An 11,974-nucleotide genomic window follows, 5' to 3' on the forward strand; every position below is an offset into this window, starting at 1 on the left:
TTCCTTAGAGTACTCTTATCCAGGAAGATTGACCAGGTGTGCCGAACCTCCAGTTGGTTCAGGATTGCTTACCTCCCACCAAGAGTGAGTCTATCCTAATGTTAAGACCCAGGTTTATTCCGTGTATGAATAAATGACAAATTTTTAATTAATTTGTATTTTTATAACTAACAAACCTACAGTCTTAACATTTAACGTCCACCTCTGGCCACCCCTCTGTCAGTTTACCCTGGGTTGGAAGAATAACTGAAGCATCATGAAATCAAGCTTGGGTTGGTGGTGTCACCCACCATGTTCGTGACAGATGCCAGAAGCCACCAATTCCTATCATATACAATTATATTGTTTTTTTTTTTAACTGGTTTCCAGCTAACACCAGAAGATTTATCCTAATGTCAAGACTGCAGGTTTATTAGGTATGAAAAATACAAATTAATTAAAAAATTATTTTGAGACATGTATAGAATTAATTTTTTTTTGAAATGGATTGTTTTTCTGTTACAGAGCAACTGTACTACTCCTGAGTGTGGGAATAGATTCTTGGTATTATGGCCATCTGGTTGTAGTTCCTTGGAGATTTGCCCATTTCAATGTAGTATCTGGATTGTCCTCTCATTATGGAACCCACCCTTGGCACTGGTACTTAACTCAAGGAATTCCTGCAACTTTAACTACGCATCTTGTCCCTTTTCTCTTGGCTGTTGTGTATTGCCCAGGACGACATAAGGCTCTCTTACCTGTTTGCCTTTGGAGTGTTTTTGCATACAGGTATAATTTCATTTGTCTTTTATTCAGTATTTAAAGATGACAGGCTAGGACATATGCTTAAGATGCAGTTTAAAATGTGTTAAAATTATGGAATGAGATATTTTTAACATAAATTTATTGCAATTTTTAACTATCTTTCTCATCTCTTCTCTTTTTGTTTTCTGGAGTTAGTTGTAGATGGAATTTATAGCATTAACCCTTACAGGATTGGCTAATTATATATTAAGAACACCCTATACTGGGCTAAGTTTAAGTTTGGGCAATTTAAAATAAAACACACACTGGTAAGAGGAAGATAGGCATATGCACATGGTATAAGACAAAAAATTCAAAAAATTTTCTGTACCTTCCAGAGGAAGTTGAAAGGGAATATTTCCAATCCTGAGCAAGGCCTCTTTTTGCATAAGACAGTCATAAAAGTATGCTTATTTTTCCAAGTTTTAAATGTTTTTTCTAGTAATTTATTTTATTTTGTAAAATTATAATTGCAGCTCACACAATGTCATAACAGATAAGAACTAAAATCAGTAACAAATTTAGAGTATGTGTAGAGTAAAATATTTACGAGATGCCCTGGAATGGGGAGTTTGCAGTAGATTCCCCCATGAAATCTCAAGTCAGACTGATCTCCCTGTATCCAGTACTGACTCTCTACTCTTGATTTGCCAGAAGTCATTTTATGACCCACTGAAGTGATTTGAACATTTTTCTTGCAAAATTCGTTCAAACTGTATGGAGCGAAATGTTGATCTTAGGGGACGATACCCGGAAATAACCGTAAAGCTACAAATGGTCGTCAGTTGATGACGCCCGCTAACAAAGGGTTAAGGATTGGCATTATAACCTTATGAGTTACAAGGCCCATCAGTATTAAATCAGTCAATTGTCGTACCCTTTTGTAAACACTCATCTTCTGTTGAATTACCCATGGGTGTTCTGTTTTTCAATTGAATATATTATATTTTACATCTCCGTTCCCTCTTCACCTGCAGGTTTATTTATACAGTAATATATTTCATTTATTTTATTTTTGTAAATCCACAAAGCATACTTCTTGAGCAATGGCCTAATGTCATCTTCTATGTGCAGGCTTAAATAATGGTGGTAACCACACTTCAGGAAAGATCTGATTCAGTTTTTCATAAGAGTTGTCGAGGCCTCCTAATTAATATTTGATTCTTCCAGAGATTTCTCAGGCCTTGTTATTTCTCTGTATTTGAGACTTTTTTTTTTATCATTGCAGATAATCTTGGAAACCAGACTTTTCTAAACTGATGTAATCTCCTTATCTTATTGCATGCAAGTTTTCCTTGGTCCTGCCAGGGACTCCATAAGACAGACGAACCTATGTCAAAGAATTCTCTCATTGTTGTCCTTGACCAGAATGTGCCTGTTGACACAATGATAGAGTATAAATGGACTCAAAGCAGAAGGGTTCTTTCCCCCATTTATGGCAATTGCGACAGTCTTCCCATTCACCCTTCTCACATAGGTGTGGCAACAGTACATAATTGTTAAATTTGCTAGCTGTGCATCCCTTAAGTTGGGCATTTTGGATTTGTGTACTGGGCTACTCACTTCCCATTAGCCTAGACATCATTTTTTAAATCACAGTGATAACAAATTTTATTATCTAAAATCATTAGAAGTAAGTCTCCAAATATGGAAGATGTAGTGTTTGTAAGCCTGTAAGGACAAACACAAAATTTTCAAAGTAATTTTTATTTTTCCTATGTATATGAACCATAACTTTCATTTTGGAGGTAACTCTCCTTGTCCACCCTGCCTTGTTATTTCCCTTTAGTTTTTCATTCTGGATAAGGGCGAGAAGAAGAATGGGCAGTGCCAGTTGGGTGAGAATGGGCATCCCCTCTCCCCCATATCCACCTGGGTACCACCCATGTTTAGTCAATATACAGCTGGTGCAGCGCATGCACAGGAAGATACTCCATATTCGAATGGCTACGGTTTGTATACCTATGGAAAATACAAATTACTTTTAAAATTTGGCATTTTACTCTGTAAAGAAACCATGTTACAACTTCTTGGTTAGGCAGTGGTAGGCATGCCATGCCTCATGTTCTGAATTTCATGGTTCAGTTTTAAACCAAGTACCCTTTTTCTTTTTATTAATATTTTAGAAATATCATAAAGAGATTTTTATTACAACTGTCCCCCAAGTTATCTTAAATATTGGGGCTTTTTCATATCATCAATGAATAAAAATTGTTTACAGGCAGATCTACTTTTAGTATGTATTATTTCACTTAAATGAAGTGTTATGGCTCCTCCTTAGTGGGATGTAGCAAATACTTTCCTGTACTAATTATTGTTATTAAACTGATACCCATAGTTTCAATGATACAGTATATTAGTTAATTGTAGAAATAGGGAGCCATAATCCTGTACAGGCAGTCCCTGGTGTAATAGCCTTTATGTGTGGAGGATGGCGTAATAATAGCAGCATCTTAGCAGCAACAACTTTATTTCCGTTACTGTTCCGACATGGTATCAACAACCAAACACATGGCGCTCATCTCTGCTTCTGGCGTAATACATTCAAATCATAGAATGTTCCCAAAACTAAGGGAGAATGCCCCAAGAGTTAAGGTACATAGTGCATTAAAGAAAATGTTTTTTTTTATAGACACTACATCCCTCCCTTATTGAGCATTCAAATTCAACACCCATGCTACAAAACAATGTAAAAAAATCAAGGCTCTCTTCCTTTGCAAAACACCAGGAAAAACATTTTACACTCAACAGCAACTCAGCATAAATGACATCATACTGTATGCACAAAACTTCATTACCTCACATAGTCATTCAAATATCTAGGAGGTTTCCTTACCTTAGTAGACCTTCTTTCAACAATATCAGCACCTGGTGTAGGTCTACTTGTTGTAGCATTATCATTTGAATTAACATTTGGCTGTTCCTGACCTGACACTGAACTATTTACATGAAACTCATCATTGTCAGATCTAAAATGGAATTCATATATATCACTGAATTCACCAACATCATTACTACAATCATTCCAAAACTCAAACTTATCTTTTTCATTTTCAAAATTAATTTTTTTCATATGAACAACATTCCTCCTCCTTTGTATTCCCTCAGTACTCTCAACTTGAACACTATTACCTTTTTTCTCAATGACTCTATAAGGTTCAATACAGAAATTTGGTGACAATTTATTTTCTTTACTTTGTTGTAAAACTACTAAATCAGCTTTACTTACTTGTCCCTCTTTTACATAGAATTTCTTATCATAGTACTCTTTCCCCTTTTCTTTACATTTTTGGTCCCTTATTCTAATCTCATCATCACAACCAGTGTAATCTGAACACATTTCAGGTAATTTTGTTCTAATTTTCCTACCATACATGATTTCAGCAGGACTAACATTAGTTACAGTATGTGGAGTGGATCTGTAAGCTTTAAGAAAGTATTTAACTCTTTTCTCCAATCCTTCCCTTCAGCTCTAATTATTTTAATAGCTTTCATAATAGACCTATTTTGTCTCTCCGCTTCACCATTAGCTTGAGGGGAATAAGGTGTTACTTTTCTGTGACGAATACCATTTACCCTTACAAAATCTTTAAACTCTGCAGATGTAAACTGCACACCATTATCAGTTACAATGAGCTCTGGTAAACCATGAGATGTAAACCAATGATCAAGACATCTTACCACCTTGGTAGTACTAGTCGAATACAGTATTCCTACTTCAAACCATCTAGAATAATAATCCACAGCAACTAACAAACTTTCACCAGTTGGTAAAGGTCCACATAGATCAACACCAATGTGTTGCCATGGCCTATCAGGTAAAGAGTATGTTTCAGGGGTTCTGGCTTATAATTACTACTCATTAACAAACATGCTTTACAATTTCTTACATAATGTTCCACTTCTTTATCTAATCCTGGCCACCACACTTTCTGTCTTAGTCTACTTTTACATTTTACAATTCCCTGATGGCCTTCATGAGCTAAGTCAAGAATTTGCCTTCTTAAAGATTTAGCTGTTATTATTCTTTGACCTCTTAAGAGTAAACATCCCAAAATACATACTTCATCTTTAACATGTTTAAAATCTGGAACCTCATTCCAATCACCATTTCTGATAGCCTTACGGACTTTACTCACCTCAGCATCAACACCAGACTCTTTTTCAATTTCCTTAGTAGTTAAGGCTACTGGTGTTGCACTTTTGGCAATAAAGGAAGCATATTCTTCAGCTACATTACTTTTAGGAATATCTGATAAGGGCAATCTTGACAATGCATCAGCTGCATTAGTCCTCCCAGGTTTATACCTTACTTTAAAATCAAAAGGCTGCAGTCTTAGAGCCCACCTTTCAATACGCAAAGGAGGTTTTGACTTAGGAGAATATATCACCTCTAGTAGCTTATGATCACTAATTAGCTCAAAATGAATACCTAAAACATACAGTCTAAACCTTTCACAAGCCCAAACAACGGCAAGTGCCTCTTTTTCTGTCTGGGAGTACCGACATTCAACATCTGTCAAAGATCTACTGGCATAAATTACAGGTTTGAAACATCCATTATCCTGTTTCTGTACTAAAATAGCTCCCAGTCCAATTGGACTAGCATCTACAATTACCTGAGTAGGTAATACTGGATTAAAATAAGCCATACTCTCAGCAGAAGTAAGTCTCCTTTTTAATTCCCTGAATGAATGTTCCTGTTCACTTCCCCAGTGCCAAATTACATTCTTCCTAGTTAACCTTCTCAATGGTTCCTCAACAGTAGACAGATTATTTATAAACCTTCCACAGTAATTTACAAGACCAAGGAAACTCATAACTTCGTTTACATTTTTAGGCTTCTTAGCCTCGTTTACAGCTCTGACTTTGTCATCAGTAGGTGCAATGCCTCTCTTTGATAAAACATGACCCATAAATACTAGTTTTTCCATACCAAATTTACATTTATCTGGATTCAGAGTTAGATTTCTACTACACAATGTTGCCAATACCTTTTCCAGCCTTTTGTCATGCTCTTTGACATTAGTACCATACACAATTATGTCATCTGCTAGCACTTTAACTCCTTCACAATCATGTAATACTTGTTGTAAAATATGTTGATAAACTTCAGGAGCACAGTTAACTCCAAACAACAACCGTTTGTACCTAAACAAACCTTTGTCAGTTTCAAAAGTGGTTAAATATCTACTCTCAGGGTCTAACTCAATTTGATGAAAACCCCACTTCAAATCAAGTTTAGAAAAACAACAGAACCATTCATATCAATCAACAATTCATCAATAGTAGGAACTGGATGTCTAGTTCTCAAAATAGCCTGATTGATTCTTCTCATATCAACACAGAGTCGCAGTTCCTTACTATTCTCAGGCTTTGGGACGAATACAGGAGCCGATACCCATTCATTAGGTCCCTGTACTGGCTCAATGATATCCAAACCCAACAAATCATCAAGTGTTTTTTCCACTTGCCCCCTAATATTAAAAGGAATTCTTCTCATAGGTTGTGCTACAGGTTTCACATTAGGGTTAACATGTAACTTCAATGAAAAATCAGTCGACTTACCCAGACCTGAAAAGCAAGTTTCATATTTAACTTTCAAACTGGAATACTGATCACATGCAGTACTAGTATTTATTGCATTTACATCCTCACCAATCCTTAACATATTTAGTGCTATGGCAGTATTTTTCCAAGTAAATTAACATCAATGACATCATTTTCTCTACCACAATAAAATCTGCCTCCACACAAACTCTACCAGATGGAGATTCAATCTACTGCTGAATTCTCCTCTTACCTTTAATGGAGTTGTGACACCATAAGGATACAGATTCTTATTACAGTTTCTTAAACATACGTACTTACTCAACATCTCAAAATCACTTGCATTAATAACATTACAAGTAGCACCTGAATCAATCATAAATTTAATTGGCATGTTACCAACATTAAAATTAAATAAAGTAGATGTTTCACAAATGCCTCTGACATTAAACAAATAATGATCCTCATAGTGATCATCATCATCATCATCATAAAACGTTTCACTCTGGGAATCTTTAACAACATTGACATGCTGGTTTGGCCCAGAATGACCTCTGGGGCCTCTGGAATAATATCCAGAACTACCACTTCTTCCCCTGGACTTTTCCATTCCAGGTTGTGACACTGACGCTTTAGGCTTATGTTCTGACTCATAATTTGTATGAGAAACACTACTGAGGTTGAACCGGCAAACACGGGCCAGATGTCCAATCTTACCACACCTTCGGCATACCTTATCCCTGGCAACAACACAGTCATTATGCCAATGACCTTGCAGACCACATCGCCAACAATTTTGATTTACACTAAAGTTAGGCTTACCATTTCTCAGCCTATTAGAATGCACAAATTTCCTGCGCTTCCTCCTCTTTTTCCTTCAAATGTACCATTACCTTGGGCTTGATAACGTAACTTATTCACTTTAAGATTATCTGGCCTAGGCCTAACAGAATCCTCTTTGATTTGCCTAGCCTGGCTCTCAGCCATTTCATGAGCTCTTGCCATCTCCACAATATTATCTAAAGTTAGGTTTCTTTCCCTTAAAAACCTTACTCTTAGTTTCTTAGAAAAACACTTCTCTATGATCTGATCCCTTAAATTAAAATTGACCTCAGCTGCAGGGTACTCACACGACTTAATCAAATTTCTTAACGTAGTTAAGTAAGCATCCATACTTTCGGATGGACCTTGGCAAGCTTGCCTGAAAACATGCCTCTCATATGCAACATTCTTCTTAGGCATAAAATGGTTATCCAAAGCTGCAACTGCATCATCAAAAGTATCACCAGCAACAGTTAATGCTCTAAAAATACGCTGAACTTCCATACCTGCTTGGTGAAGCAATATAGCTTTTTTCTGGGCATCTTCTGTTATACCACTACCTTGTATATAGTATGAAAAAGACTCCTTCCAGTCTGCCCACTTCTGGGAAACATTTACAGACTCCTCAGGGGAAAATGCTGGTAAGGGCGTTAACTGTAGTGGGGTAGCCATTGTCACCGGTAATCTAACTTAGGCTGAAGTTACTCACGTATCCAGTAGGGTAGGCTAACTATGGCTACCGTAGTCCAGCCTTGGCTCTATGCAAACTTGGCGGCTCCAACACAAACCAGGTTTCTGGATGAACAGGCTCTTGACACCTCATAACTTCATTGCAGACGTCTCTTCACAGGTTATCCTCGTCGCCATTTGTAATAGCCTTTATGTGTGGAGGATGGTGCAATAACAGCAGCATCCTAGCAGCAACAACTTTATTTCCGTTACTGTTCCGACATGGTATCAACAACCAAACACATGGCGCTCTTCTCTGCTTCTGGCGCAATACATTCAAAACATAGAATGTTCCCAAAATTAAGGGAGAATGCCCCAAGAGTTAAGGTACATAATGCATTAAAGAAAATGGGTTTTTTTTATAGACACTACACCCGGTTATCGGCGATCCGGTTTTACGGCGCTTGTCTAGCAACGACGATAACCGGATTTTCGACACCTATTCCCGGTTATCATTCCTGATAACCGGTTATCGGCACTGATCACCGGTTATTGGCGGCGCTGATCACCAGTTATCGGCACCGATAACCGGTTGTCGATGCTGATAACCAGGAATCTGTGCTATTATTGCCGATTTTCGGTTAGTGGTGATTTTCGGTTATCGTCACGCTGTCGGGAATGGAACCCCGCAGATAACTGGGGACTGCCTGTAATAGGATTAGAGTAGAAGTTAATGATAAATTGAAATGTAGTACCACCCAGTGTATCTTATATGGGTGGTACAGTACTTTATTGTTGATCTGTTAGACAAGTGTCAGTTACTAAGGGACACTGACTATTAGCCATATAGTTAACAATAACTAAAATTTCGGTACCATTCAGTATACCGTATATATGTATTTTAATTTAGTTTTGATGTGCTAGCTTTCATTATAAAATATGCTAGCCTACAAATAGAAATACTCTTGAAGCTCAAGATCATACAGTATACTTATAGTCAATAATAAAAAAATTTGGTACTGCCCGCTATAGTACTTTTATTTAAATTTGCTAAGTTAGCTTTTAGTAAAAAATACCCTAGCATACAAATAAAAAAATAATTGGCAACAACATTGATTGATGGTAATTATTTAAACTGTACTGTAGTACCATGCAATGCAAATTTAAATGTGGTATTTTAAATTATATTTGCTAGACTAGCATGTAATAGAATATCAGAGCAAGAAAAGCTTATATCATTATTGCACTACCTCTTGAGTAATACAGATCAAGAGTGTCTGTTTTCACCAGATTAAAAAGCAGGAGAAAAGCCAATTGTCGTATCGACAGGTTTAAGCATATCAGCCATTATTATGTTTGCTTCTTAATTGGATGTGAAGGTCTCATACTGTAAAACCCATTTCTTATAATATTCAAGGCTTTGTCTAGGCAGGATAGAGATGTCTGCTCTGTATTTGTTAATATATTAAACTAGTTGAACCTTGTAATGGTTCAGCTGAGTCTTCTAAGACTGCTTTGGGTCAGATTGCAAAGACTTTATGCGGACCTTAAGGGAACACATTACAATTTTATGGAGTAGCGCCCCAGGGACCAAAAATAAGCATTGGTGGGCTGCAGCATGTTGCTCCCCAATTTTCCCCTGCTGTTACATTCCTCTCCCTTTGCCATGATCTCTTTTGAGGACTGTTGTAGTAGATCTCATTGAATGAACCTATAGTGCAGCAGATAATTGCATATTTCATAAGAATCGTTCAGATAGTGAAACAAGCATGAAATTTTGCACAAGTGCTCTTTAAAGTTCCTCTATCAGAAAAGGGCGCTGGCCACGCAAAAAATTTAATATAGCGGCCAAATTCCAAGATGGCGGCCAGTATCGACAGATTTTGGCTAATTTTTCACTAGAATGGCATGTATTTGCTTCTAGCAATATGGTAAAGCTCTTCCATACTATTTCTTGTGAATATTATGTTTCTGTAGCTTCCCAGTACAGTTTACCTTTAAATATGGGGGCTATATGGCTGCCAAGAAAAGGTAGAAACAATAATTATAATGAGAAATAATGCCCGTTCAACAATTATCGTTTTAAGCATGGATCTTGGTTTCTGTGGTTTTAGATCCTAATGAGGCCATCTCTTTCGAATAACTCATCAATTTTGAAGGAAAATTAATAAATGTAAAAGAGTGTATGTCTGCACACAACCAGGGCACACTGGTGACATCACTGCTGTGTAACTCAGCATGGGGTTCAGTGCCAGCTAATCCAGCTTTACTAATCCTGTAGTCTTAGACTAGTAGTTGTAGTATAGTTTAGTTTAGTGTCCCAAATGCTTTCTAACAGCCCCAGACCAGCTATAGTTAGATAGCCGCACCTGAATAGACAGGATGTGCCAGCGCGGAGAGCCGAGCCAAGGTATGGGGCTGTACATGATGGTTCATGTACTTACCCGGATGGTGTACAGATCACACGGGACTTAAATGGCACTGGATGAATGATCGGGCTAGGTGTAGGGAGACCAACCTAGTTGAATCCCATACAGGAATGTGTGCTTTGTTTAAGGTGGTAAAGGATAACCCTCGGCCTTAATCAAAAGTGAAATCATGGCAGAATGTGATGCCAATCCAATATTGAGCAGCAGAAAACAAACTGGAGTTTGTGTTGTCTTTGTCAGAAGGACAAAAGAGGTGAGCACTTGACATCACCTCCAAGTCATCATGTCCTAGACCATGATGGGTACACAATGCTGGCAAGGAACATTCCCATGTTCAGTGAAATTAATGAAATGCCACTGATAATGGATCCAGCAAGGCTGGATGAAGGTGATGGCATAGAGGCCACTCTCAGGAAAAATGCAGCAAAATACCATGTGAACTGTCGCTTGTTGTTTAACAACACTAAACTGGACCGTGCAAGAAAGCGACAATCCAATGACCAGACCAGCAACACTGAGACTAGTCGTGCAAAACTGCGCCAACCAGTCATGACAATGAAGTTTGCATTTTCTGTGAGAAAGTGGCACCTGCATCTGATCTCAGACAGGCTAGTACTAAGGGCCTTGACTTGAAATTGCGTGAATGTGCAGAGATACTTAGTGATGGCAAGCTCCTTGCTAAGTTGACTGGTGGGGATGTCATTGCACAGGAGTTTAAGTATCACCATGCCTGTCTTTGTGCCCTCTACAACAGAAAAAGGTCCTACCTGAGGAGCCTTGAGAAAGACCAAGGTAGCACTGAGTCAGAATCAGATGTGTATCCACTAGTTCTGTCAGAACTGATGACATACATTGTTGAAAACAACCTTTGTTCAGAGGCCGCACTAAATTTCAGAAGTTTTCAGACTCTTTGGCAAACAATGCAGTCTCCTTCTATGAGCCGATAAAGAAGAACAGAACTGACTTCTTCAGGCAAGAAGCTGCTCCTGTAGAACGGTCAAAGCAGAAACTTCTGAAGGAGGATTGCCAGCTTTTCTCAAAGCTATTTATATCCTGTCAGAGCCGTGAATGTGATCTGCAGGAATTCTTCCAGCACGAGAATCAAACATTCCCAGCTTCCTTAGTGAGGGTGGTAGGCTGTACACATGTCAGAAGTCTCAGCTGACCTCGGTCCTGGAGAGTCATGTTACACTAGAAGACAAAGAACCAAAGACTGATGTCCTCATTGTAGATGGATCAGCTTTGGTCCATGCCTTGCCACCAAAGAAAGGAAAGACCTTTGAGGGCTATGCACTTTGCGACTTCTTGCCTGTGATACAATCCTATAGCAGCAAGTACACATCATCACATCTTGTATTTGATGTATACAATACATCCAGCCTCAAAGCTGAGACCAGGCTCCAACGTGGTCAAGGAGGAAGGCGCAAGGTGACAGACAAGAACACAATTCCATCCAACTGGCGCAATTTCCTAAGACACGATGCCAACAAGACAGAGTTGTTCCAGTTCCTGGCAGACAAAGTTGCCCAGATGTCTGCCACAAATGTTGTCATTGCTAATGAAAGGGTCTGCTGTCCTCAGCACTCATGAGGCTAGTCTTCAGGGACTGGAAAAGTGCTCTCATGAGGAAGCTGACACCGCATCTTTCTCCATGCCAAATATGCCACAGAACATGGAGCCAAGACCATCACGGTTAAAGCAAATGACACAGATGTTCTTGT

The 11,974-nt window shown here is 38.3% G+C and overlaps 1 long non-coding RNA gene across 1 annotated transcript; it reads left to right on the plus strand.

Moving 5' to 3' along the window:
* Positions 1-504: 504 nt before the first annotated feature.
* LOC136851288 (uncharacterized) lies at positions 505-3,005 on the plus strand. The gene is made up of 2 exons (XR_010856833.1): positions 505-768; positions 2,012-3,005. It is a non-coding gene; the product is annotated as an uncharacterized lncRNA (long non-coding RNA).
* The last annotated feature ends 8,969 nt before the right edge of the window (positions 3,006-11,974 follow it).

Source organism: Macrobrachium rosenbergii, chromosome 23 (assembly GCF_040412425.1).
Source record: "Macrobrachium rosenbergii isolate ZJJX-2024 chromosome 23, ASM4041242v1, whole genome shotgun sequence".
In the NCBI taxonomy this organism is placed as follows: domain Eukaryota; kingdom Metazoa; phylum Arthropoda; class Malacostraca; order Decapoda; family Palaemonidae; genus Macrobrachium; species Macrobrachium rosenbergii.